This window comes from Mauremys reevesii, linkage group 16 (genome assembly GCF_016161935.1).
Source record: "Mauremys reevesii isolate NIE-2019 linkage group 16, ASM1616193v1, whole genome shotgun sequence".
Lineage (NCBI taxonomy): Eukaryota > Metazoa > Chordata > Testudines > Geoemydidae > Mauremys > Mauremys reevesii.
In genome coordinates, this window is record NC_052638.1 from 29,486,214 (window position 1) to 29,497,879 (window position 11,666).

The 11,666-nt window shown below is 41.1% G+C and overlaps 1 long non-coding RNA gene across 1 annotated transcript; it reads left to right on the forward strand.

Moving 5' to 3' along the window:
* Positions 1-1,765: 1,765 nt before the first annotated feature.
* Positions 1,766-5,841, forward strand: LOC120384165. Its single transcript, XR_005588652.1, has 3 exons — positions 1,766-1,842; positions 2,310-2,388; positions 5,501-5,841. It is a non-coding gene; the product is annotated as an uncharacterized LOC120384165 (long non-coding RNA).
* Positions 5,842-11,666: the final 5,825 nt, after the last annotated feature.

Consider the following 11,666-nt stretch of genomic DNA (forward strand, 5'->3'; position numbering starts at 1 on the left):
GCACCCGGCTCGCCAGGGTAAGCTGCCTGGTGGGCTGGGCCAATTTGTTTACTTGCCATGTCCGCAGGTTCATCTGATCACGGCTCCCAATGGCTGTGTCCACGCCAATGGGGGCAGCGGGAAGCAGCGCAGGCCAAGGGATGTGCTGGCCGCCACTCCCTGCTGCCCCCATTGGCCTGGAGTGGCAAACCGCAGCTAGTGAGAGCCGCGATTGGCCGAACCTGTGGATGCAGCAGGTAAACAAACCGGCTCGGCCCACCAAGGTGCTTACCCTGGCGAGCCGTGTGCCAGAGGTTGCCAATCCCTGGTCTATGAAAATATAGTCTACTCCTGAGGCCTCTTTCTCCAGTTCATCAATAGATGGTAGGGGAGAGCTCATTCAGACCCTTACTTACATATACATACAGATAAAATCACAATGATGGAAAAAAATACATACATAATTATAAGACTAATGAAAAAAATTGTTTCTTCACCCTATACACTATGCTTTGATACCTGAGAGTAAAATTACCATATTTAGTGTACAATACTTAGTGTACTTAGTGTACAATATATACACTATGAAAACAAACTAATTCTGCAGGAAGCATCCTGTGTCTAATGACTGTTCTCTATTGAGTATCTCTAGGTAGGGAAAGAGGAAATCTATAATATTTATGGCTTAATACATTAGACCCTTGCAGCAGAATCTAATTGTGATGATACTGTAACAGTTCTATATTTATTTAGTATTGGACTTAAAAAGAAATCTGTCATTTGCATACTTTTCTCAGATAAGCACTAGACTAACACACTGAATTAAAACTACAAAGGTCATTGACAATATTTGATTCATTTAATGAAAAAGGAAACATTTGGTACAGATTGTGCCTATACTTAATTTTCTTGTCTTTTATATGCCTCAAATTGTGCTCCTTCTATGTAGTCAATTAGAATGAGAAGAAGGGAAATTGAAACCTCTCTTGAAAATGTACTTATGTTTGTTTGTGGATTCTACGTGCATTCAACATTTTCTGATTTACATCTGTATAATTATTCAAACAAAAAGTGAATCCTAAAGAGGCCAGAGTACATTTTATCTCAGAGCACACCTATCTGATCCTTAGAGGATTCATATCTAATGTAGTGCATGCATTGTTTGAACTCTGCTGTTTATTACATTATGCATATGTATTAGATGCAATGCTGTTGATAGCAGACTTGACTTTTTCATTGCTCCTTTGAGTTCAAGGGTGAGTCAAGGCCATTCACTTAGATTGTAAGCTCTGGGGACCAGGGATCATCCTTCTGTTCTGTGTTTTTACAATGCCTAGCAACATGGGATCCTAGTCTATGGCAGTGGACGCTAGGTGCTACTGCAAAACAAATAATACATAATAATTCTAAACCATAAACAGGCTAGTAGCTGATTGTATATATTTATTTATGCCCTTCAACCCCTCTGCCAATATAGTTGTAACTTCCTTCCTTCTTTCTAACCTCACTTCTCACAGTCATCTTAAATGGTCCTTTCTATCTTTAGCTCTTACCTCCCTTCCTCGCCCTAATTTTCCCATTATTATGTTATGATGGGGCATTCACCCCACATTACCCCTGGAGGGGTTAATATAGGCAAAAGAGGCCAATTAGCCATAGGCTTCACCTGGGAGGGAGCTGGGACACCTTAAGGCTTAATTGGGGATGAAGCTCACCTGGTAAGAAAAAGGCAGGGCTTCCATAAAGCCAAGGAGCTACGCATAGAGAAGGGAAAGGTCTGTACTGAGGAATTATGTAGCTACACTCCCTGAGACAAGGAGTGGGAAGAGAGAGAGAGAGTGCACAAGCATGAGCTTGTAATAGGTAGTGTAAGAAGCAGCTCAGGGAAGGAGAAGCAAGGGCTGGAAGAATATAGCCCTAAGGTGCAGGGCTGGGAGTCCTAGTGTAGAGGGTGGGCTGGATTTCCCTACAAACCACTGCAGGAGTGGCATTCTAGGGGCAGCCCATTTAGGGACTGCCTGGACAGTTTGGAAGGAGACTTTGATACTATCCTGGAAAGGGGGGAACTCCGATATGACTTGGCTGGAAGGCTAAGCTATAAAGACGAAAGCACTACAGCTTCAGGACCATGAGAAGGGCTGTGAATGGAGTACATGGGATGATAAGCTGAGCAACTGTGGGAAGGGGTTTTGGACCATGTGGTGAGCTAATTCCCAGATGGGTCATTGGGGGGTACCAGAGTGGTAAGGTACCCTGTTACATGCCTCTACAGGAACAAATTGCATTCCCTATATTTTAGAATATATTGCAACCTACATCTGTCTCTGCAGTACCTAGGTTTCCCTAGTTTCATTATGTGATCTGATGGACTCTGGGACCTGATATGCCCATGCTACACTGAAGAAAGAAGTAAGAATGTTATTATTCAAAATAGGTGGCTCATTTCTGAAATTCTTCTTGCATTATGCCAAAATGTTGCCAGGCATTTTTGCCAAAATATGAATAACATAAATATTGGGAAAACTTGGAGAAAATGTGGTTTTGTTACAGAAATCCCCTCAAGCTGAACACTATGGTGCCTCAAAGGCATAATCCTTCCCCGAGCCACCTGATATGCACTTTTCTGCTTAGATCATGCATAATCATTAGATGTAATGGTGTTGATAGCAGACTTACCTTTTTCATTGCTCCTATGACTTCAAGTGTGACTCTCATGGACATTTACTTAAATTGTAAGCTCTGTGGGTCAGGAAGAGAGCAGTCTGCTCTCTCCTGTTGAATGGCACAATCTATTTCCCCACAATGTGAGTTGCTATTACATGGAACTAGGGCTCAGATACAACCAGTAAGCATCTATGTACTACACTTATTCTTTGGAATCTCAAATGTCATTAGAAACAGAAGTGTCTAGATCAGGGATTGGCAACCTTTGGCACACAGTTTGCCAGGGTATTCACCATTGGGCATTTAAGTTAACACCTTACTGAGACAAATGGAACAGTTTGTTATCCCTCATAGCTTTTGTTCCCAGCCCGCTACAGATTCATCTCATATTGGTTATATTCCATTCACAGCTATAACATCTAGACCAGGGATCAGCAACCTTTAGCACGCGACTTGCCAGGGTAAGCAGCCTGGCGGGCTGGGGTGGTTTGTTTACCTGCCGCATCCAAAGGTCCGGCCGATCGCGGCTCCCACTGGCCGCAGTTCGCCACTCCAGGCCAATGTGGGTGGCGGGAAGTGGCGGCCAGCACATCCCTGAGCCCGCCCCGCTGGAGCCAATCTGGAATCCAGAGGTGGAGCCATAAATCCATATTATTTTCTTTCCCATTGGATGGCTTACAGCTCACTTCCCTCCACACTTGTGTATACAGCTCACATCTTCCCAGACACTCATCTACACATGGGTATGTGAAGACCTGTCACAGTCTGGAACTAAACATATGTAGAATGTTACTTGGAACTTGTTTTTTATGCAAAAATATTTGAGTTTGAAGTCAGTGTTTTTTAGCATAAATTGCTGACTCTAATGGTCATATTATTTGTTTTATCTAGAATATGTAAACTAATGCATTATTGTTACATCTTTTATCCTCAGTTTCCACAGTAAGCCTTCTGGTTAATGATTCCGATTTAAAAATCATTACATTTAAGATCTACTGATATTTTACTTTCAGCATTTTTGGCATTCAGAATTGCTTAAATGAAACAGTTCAATCTTCTAAATGACGATAATAGTTCTCATTATACCAACCTGCAGGACTTCCATTCTGCTGTATTCTGAAATATTATAGCCTACTATGCTGCAATCATTAGCATAGTGTTAAAAATACTCTTGATCTTTTTCAGAAAGTTCATCAAAATTGAACTGTTTCCCAAGGGAATATCTGTTCTTCTTCTCATCATTGGACATTGACAACAGTAATTGTATAACTCTTTTGACTAACACAGACTCTCTCCTTGGCTTATGCTGTTTGTACTTGGCTAAACAATATCCACAAAGGCTTTGATCTCTTGTTTTATTTGCAACTCTTAGCATAATTCTTCAACATATAGCTCACATTCACCTTTTAGAAACACTAGCCAGCCTTCTAAATTGGTACTCTAGATCACGGGTGGTCCAACTTACTGACCCGCCACACAACAATCTTCAGAAGTTTGAGAACTAGGGTGCACCTGCTGGGGCTCAGGACTTCAGCAGGAGTGGGGCTGAAGCCCCAGGCCCTGGCAGATACGTCCCCTGGGGCTGAAGCCCCCAAACCCTCCTACCCACTGGGCAGAAGCCCATATCCCACCACCCTTCTGCAAGGCAGAAGTCCTGAGCTCCCCCCAGTCTAAGTGGAGAATAGGGGGCAGCGGGAGTGGGAGGGGGGGTTCTGCAACCACTTTGATGGTTAAAGAGCCATACGCGGTTTGTGGGCCAGTTTGGCCACCCCTGCTCTAGGGTGTATTGATAATGCCTTTACAATGGCTTTTGAAAACTCTACCTGCCATATACTCCCCATAAAGGAATAAATATTTTAAAATTTAAACTTTATCATGTTCTGCCTTTACCCATAATCAGAAATGCTCTCTTGCCATTTTTACACTTCAATAGTCAACCTTTCCCCAGCTTGACAGAGTATTTTTACCAAGTAACCAACCTGCTGCAGGAAATAGCATATTACCTAAATACAGATTGTGGCATGAACTGTAGAAATAATATTAATTTTCATGCATCTAATTCTTAATCACCCTACAATAATAATGAATCTAATGATGCTACAGGTTATTAATACACAAAGAATATATAATCAATATTTTCTCCAGAAAATCAAAATTGATTTTTGCTTTCATTTATGTAGTATAATGCGTGACACTCTTTGGAAGAGAATTGTCAAGTTGATTTGTCATAATAGTAATAGTGTATTATCTCTCAATGCTCAGTTCTTACCTAGCCAAAGAAGAATTAGGAAGATGATTCACAAAACTCAAAAGATGATGGTAGAGCATCTGCTTTCTACTGATTCTGGTAACTCAGGTGGTCTGTATTTAGGAGGCTGGAGAAGCTTACTCTTGCAAAGCAGTACAGATATTGAATTACAAGCCAGGTGCTTCCAATAGATTCCCTGCTTGTCTTTGTTTGCATTGAGTAACAGAGGGATCTGCTGGCCTCCGCTTCCTGCCACCCCCATTGGCCTGGAGTGACAAGCCGCGGCCAATGGGAGTCGCGATCGGCCCAACCTGCAGATGCGGCACGTAAACAAACCGGCCCAGCCTGCCAGGGTGCTTACCCTGGCGAGCCACGTGCCAAAGGTTGCCAATCCCTGATCTTGCATTTATACGTCTCCTGAATCTTCAGTCAACATCTCTTCTTCCACACTCCCTACTTACATAACTTCTGGGAGAGGGAGGGCGGGCATTTACCTTTAAACCATGTTCTTCAAACACAGGTGCCCACTCTGATATATTTACCAATTCCTCTTTGCTGTCAACCAAAAAGGCCAAATCATCAGCAAACATTAATGTTCTTTCTCCACAGGCTTGGTTCTCGTACTAATTAACTCCATGACTAGGATGAAAAGAGAAGTGGACTCAGCACATTGCCTTGTCTCAATCCCATGATTACCTCCAAACTCCCTGAAATTCCATGTTTTGATACCACCTTAGCTCTTGATCCTCGATACAACTCCTCTATCATCTCTACTTCTTGAAGTCCCGCTCCCATCCATCTCAACACTCCAAACACCAGTTTCCACAAAACCAACTCATATGCTTTCTCAAGATCAATAAATGCTACATAGCAGCTATGCCCTCCATTTGTCATTATTTAAAACTTCTGTCTTTTTGCAAATATTGCATCTATAGTACTTCTCTTCCTAAAACTTGTTGATCCTCTACCTTGCCTCCAAAACCCTCTCAAGGATTTTGAGAAGATGGATTAACAAGCCAATACCCCAAGAGGTGTTTGGATCATTTGTATCACTATCTTACATTTAAGCAGCAAGAAAACGTTCTGGTCTTACGACTTCTTTCTTCTGTTCCCTTGTTTACCTTTTGAATAGACCAGATTTCCGTGCCAGTGATTTCAAGCCTAGCTTCCTAGTTTTAAAACTCTTTCTCTGACTGATTCAGGAAACTCAGAGATAAGCTCACATCATCCCCCACGGATTTCTCATGAACCTGATGTCATATATACAGTTACTGGGCTTTTACACTGCCTGCCTCTCTGCACCAAGAAAGAGGCAACAAGGGAGAGGTTGTAGAATATAGCCTCTCTTCAATGCTCTAACTGTTCTGCAAAAATCATTCAAAAACCCTTACGGTAAAATCTTACTTTAGTCTAATTGTTTTAAAAGGTTTCTTAGAAGCAGGACTATGCGTGGAGCCAGATTTTTATATAGTCACTGACTATGGAATGGTACAGTATGAGTGGCCTGCTCTGTAGGTGAATATCTCACCATTCCCTTTGGGATAATATGCATCCCATGAGAGCAGTCCCCAAGAGGAGGGACTATAATTGTCTGTGATTCTTGTGCAGGGCAGGGATGGGAAAGAGAAATTTCTTAGTGCTCACAGCTCCTTCCCACCACATGCTGCACAAGATCTAAAGGCAAATCTGAACCCACATAAACAAGGATCTGTGTGGAAAATATATTTGGAATTGCAGATTTAGATAGCACATCAATGTATTTAGCCCAAGTATTCTACAGAGCATGAAGCATAACAAAAGATATTAGAGCTTTGCAATTTCAAACTTCTATCTTAAGAGTCATATAGGACTTAGAGTGTGAGGGCAGAAAACAGGATATCACCTGCACTAAATTAAAAGATCAGCTAGGCAATGGGGAGGAAAATAGGGTTAACTCTCCAATTTAGGATTAAATTTGAGATTTCTTTTTATTATTGATGGTAAATAATTCAGGGTGGGATAGCTCAGTGGTTTGAGCATTGGCCTGCTAAACCCAGGATTGTGAGTTCAATCCTTGAGGGGGCAACTTAGGGATCTGGGGCAAAAATTGGTCCTGCTAGTGAAGGCAGGGGGCTGGACTCAATGACCTTTCAAGGTCCCTTCCAGTTCTAGGAGATTGGTATATCTCCAATAAGTTAGCAGAGTTGGGAAAGCAAAGTGGTAACTTGTTAATACAGAAGATTGCTCTCTATAGAATTTTGCACTAAATATTTATTTTAATTTGTGAAATATGAGAGTTCAGTTCATAGAGAACTTCAATAGCCACATCTTGAGGTAAGAAATAGAGTGCTCAGTAGAGCATTGCCATGGCAAGATAAGGGATGATTTTAAACAGCCCTCAGTAATGCGTTGGAGATAGGTAACAAAAAACCTGTTAGATAATCTGATCATTAGAATGGAGGGAACGCTCTTGACAAGCCAGCTGACATTTTTAAAAGCCTGCCAAACTCAGAAGCTGAAGAATGAGAATAAGAAATGAGTAGCAACAAATGAGAAGAAAGTTCGTTCTTTCTGAAATCTGCCTAAACTGGTTTCTTCAAATTCTTAAGTTACTGATGTAGTGGTGAGGGCAGAGGAAGAAGAAATATTGTCCAATGGGATTAGCAATAAAGCCACTGGGGCTATGGGAAGTTACCATTTGCTTTCTTTAACTTCAGGGCAAATACTTGCAGAATGGGTCTGTGATCATTACTAGCAGAAATGAATCGAATAGTCTCACAAATGTCAATTTCTTTTGCCCTACTATTTGTATACACCTATTGAAGAGACAACCCCCATCTGCTATGAAAAATAGCAGATGTGAAATCCTAACCCCATTGAAGTTAATGGTAACTTTGCCATAGACTTCATTGGACCCAGGATTTCACGCCTGGTGGGAATAGTCAGCAATGAGCACCTAGTATTGTCAACATGGGCAGCAACTGATGTATCAGGTTTTGGTGTTTTGGCAATTCAGCGGGTGTTATCTGTTTTTTCCTCTTTGCTTAGCAAATATATATATGTAGGTAGGTGAATCCTGAGGACTTACAGAAACCTCCAGGAAAAACCTTCATCTCTCCCTATCCCTCCTCTCAATTTTCTTTACCTGTGCCCTGCTGTTATCAAACTAAGATTTCCCACCATTCAGCAGCTCAGAAATCCTTAAACTCCCTCTTTTCTCCCTTAGACTTCATTATTCTTCCTCTTTACTTCCTTTATTTTCTATTCCCCTCTTGGTTAGACCAGGAATATGATGAGCTGGTCATAATATAGGAGACAGTTATATTACTTTGTAAAGAAACCCTTTAGGAAAGAAAAGACTCTGTGTTAGCATCTGTTGATCCTGCTCTGAAATCAAGGATATTTGCTGTAATTCAGCTGGGAACAACAGTTTTAATTGCTTTACAATAATGTATTGGTTTTTACTACCTTTGGGAAGCCTAATAATTTAATCAGCCTCAAACAACTTGTCCATCTCATGCAATTATCAAGATCCTTAAGATATTAATGATTTAACTGTTAATTTTCTGCTTCTTTCATTTTTATTTTGTTACTTACAACTCATCTTATCTGGCCTTATTAAGACTTAACTGATTTGAGACTTTTTATTTTTATTTGAAATTAGTCAAATCTAGCTTCAGTTTAGTCAACCTGGATGACTAATATCTAATTTTCCTGGTTATAACTTTGAATGTGTCCATAATGGATGATGCAGGGACTACTAAAGATACAGTCCTTGCCATTTGAGAAACCCCTTGCTAACCACCTGGATGCAGAAGATGGCACTGAGTCGGTCTAAAATCCTGATGAAGCAAAATGTGTTGGAGACTAACTCATCCTTTCTCCTTTGTTACATCACTCTGTTTGTATATATCATTCCAGGGTCATCCCTGATAAACCACAATTGAAGAGGGCATAGTGCACCTGCAGTGAATTTAACATTACTTTACTTTAAGGTTTTTGCTCTGTAGACAACATAAATATGTACAGCAGATGTGTTTAATTGTAGGTCTCTGTGTAGGACTTGAATTGCCCAACTTGCCATTACTCAATCAACGGTGGTCCTCTTCCGTAGCTGAACTTCAGCTATGGGAAACAGATGATTTGATACACTCCTATTTTCTCTCTCTCTCTCTCTAACTAGATTTTATTTCCCTCATAGCACGAGTGTTGGAAAAGCAAATGGAGCAATTAAAAAAAAAAACCCAAAACATAAAACCTGGAAGTTATTTCTATTCAGGCTATGTGAACAGGACAAAATCTGTATGAGATCATGTTGGACAAGAATGTGGCTGGCCTGTGTACAGGAAGGGGGACAAAGGTGCAAGGAGCTTTCTCTCTATGGTAATCTTCAGGCACTTTTTGTGGAGCTTGCCACAACTGCAGATACAGCACCCTTCTGGGCTCAGGCCATGCCCTGTTGGGAAAGAGAGCCCTGCAAATGGGGTGGGAAGGAGCCAGGGTAATGGTTCTTCTCCCTCTGTCTCATGCACAGACAAGTATGCTTAAGCCCCTAAGATGTAATGCTTTCTGGTGCATTCAGCACTGTCCCCTTCAAAAGGCTGTACTCATCCAGGCATAAGCAAGTTAATATATAGCAATTGTATACTAAACCCTATTCCATTTTAGGACTTTATGAGACTGGGTACACAATACAGACACTATGCTGAGGGCCAGATCCCTTTACTGACCTTGAGCAGTACCTTACTCTTGGGCAGTTCTGTTAAAGTTAATGAGAGTATCCAAGGAGTCTGGCTGTATGAATGGTTATCTATTTCCCTGACTCTATTGCTATTTCAGGGCTTAAAAACAAACCAAACTTGTCTATTGGCTTTACTGTGTAGTCCATATTGTATTTATAAATTTATACATTAAACTGAACACAAATCAATAAATAATTAACAGTAGTCAATTCCATTTTTGCCCATTAAAGTGATTCCTGGCTTCCAGTTCATTTTCTTTGTCAATGACATGTAGCAAGATCAGCTTTTTTTTTTTTAATTGTCATTTATCAAGAAGATATTTATGCAACAGCACTTGGAAGGGTATTGTTAATAGTTTATGCCTGTATATAAATCCTAACAGAAGTCTATGAATTTAGATTTTAGCATATGATTGTTTTATATTTGCATCCATCTTGCTAGCTATTGTGTTTTTAGGGACTTACTGTACATTATTTTGTAAAGGAAACTGATTTGCATTTTAATAAGAAAAGAAAGTGAACTAGTTTTGGAAACTGACTGTAGGATAACTGCAAGGTCAAAACTCCTGCAGACAGCTTTGTAGAAGGCTAAGGTCTGGGTAAATAAAAACATCCACCTTTAGTCATGGGCCATATGTGAATAGTTCTATAGTGACAGATTCTTTGAGGAGGTATATGAATTGAGTTGACAGACTCAGCCCAGTTCCTAATAGCCAAATCACCAACTGGACGATCAATTTACTCTAGTTGCAGTCTCCTCAAAGAGACTAGTAACATTTTTGTTGCTAAAAATCTAGGCAATGTTCAAATTGGTGGCCTCATTAAATAAAACCTTCCCTAATCTTACTGCCTTCCTTGAGCTTTCCAGACTCCTATCTTGGTGTCACAGGAAGTTTGATCCATAGTGCTTTTGCTTTAAGTCATTTTGTTTTGAAATCACACTTAAGCTAAATATGTATCGGATGTTCAAATTCTTTCCTAAAATCTAGAGTGCTTAGTAAGCACATAGGCATGCTACTGTTAATATTTACCAGCCATTAATTAGCATTTCAAAAATGTTACACCTTTCAGAAACATGTGCTCTTCTCTATACAAAAAACTTGTGAACTGAAGTTTTGCTACATCAATCTAATGTATTTGACTAATAAATAGAAACAAAACAAAATAAAACTGCCTGTTGATCTATTACAAGGTAAGCTCGACCTTTATGGCGGGATTAGGTCCAGCCCACACTTTTGCTTAGGTGTCCTCCTAAATCATGTGACTGACAGGAAACATGTGATAACAAAACTATATAGGCTTCCATTTAAGCCTGGTATGGGAGACTCTACATGTTGGTCTGTGGAGGAGTTTACAGAAGGAGCTCTTAAAGGATTTGTTGCTAAAATCTTGGAGAAGGCTAGCAGCTGAGTTGATGGATCTCCCATTATAAGTGCTAATTCTTCTATATCAGTGCTTCTACAAGCCGGCCCACTGCTTGGTCAGGGAAAACCCCTGGCAGTCTGGGCCAGTTTGTTTACCTGCTGTGTCCGCAGGTTTGGCCAATCGCGGCTCCCACTGGCCGCAGTTCGCTGCTCCAGGCCAATGGGGGCTGCGGGAAGCCACGGCCAGCACATCCCTCAGCCCACACTGCTTCCTGCAGCCCCCATTGGCCTGGAGCAGCGAACCACGGCCAGTGGGAGCAGCGATTGGCCAAACCTGCGGACGCGGCAGGTAAACAAACTGGCCTGGACTGCCAGGGGCTTTCCCTGAACAAGTGGCAGACCAGCTTTGATAACTACTGTTCTAGATGCAACTGTATTAACTGCAGAGTAAATAAAAAGGATCGGAATTTGCAACCTTGCCTGTTTCCTCTAAATAGATACAACAACTTTGATTTACTAGGCAAAGGATGTAAACCTGAATACCCTTCTGAAATCTTCCAGCTGAGAAAGAGTTGTCTCTTACATGTTATGGAGCCAGTCCATCTCTTTTTTCTGTGGAAACAGAGGTCTCTTGCCATGATGGAACTCTCCCTATTCTAATGTGCAATGAAAGAGCTGGATGCTAGGGCAA